General features: G+C 36.8%; 1 protein-coding gene across 1 annotated transcript in view; it reads left to right on the forward strand.

The window, feature by feature from the left end:
• Positions 1-212, forward strand: part of LOC119590788 (cysteine sulfinic acid decarboxylase-like) — a gene marked incomplete in the record, with an annotated part of 8,084 nt that overhangs the window by 339 nt on the left and 7,533 nt on the right.

Below are 212 nucleotides of genomic sequence, written 5' to 3' on the forward strand. Positions count from 1 at the left end.
CATTTCCGGGTTGAGGAGGATATTTCTTGCAATAATCATCATTGTTGCATGTGCTACTGATCACGTGACACCGTGTCCCTTACATCAATAGCTTCAATGATTCATTCTCGTTCTTCGATTCTACCTTCGAGTTTTCATATTATCTTTGTCGTATATTTACATATATATATTTGTATTGTAAAATATGTCTACCCCCCCCTCAAAAGGAAAGG

This window comes from Penaeus monodon, chromosome 27 (assembly GCF_015228065.2).
Source record: "Penaeus monodon isolate SGIC_2016 chromosome 27, NSTDA_Pmon_1, whole genome shotgun sequence".
NCBI lineage: Eukaryota > Metazoa > Arthropoda > Malacostraca > Decapoda > Penaeidae > Penaeus > Penaeus monodon.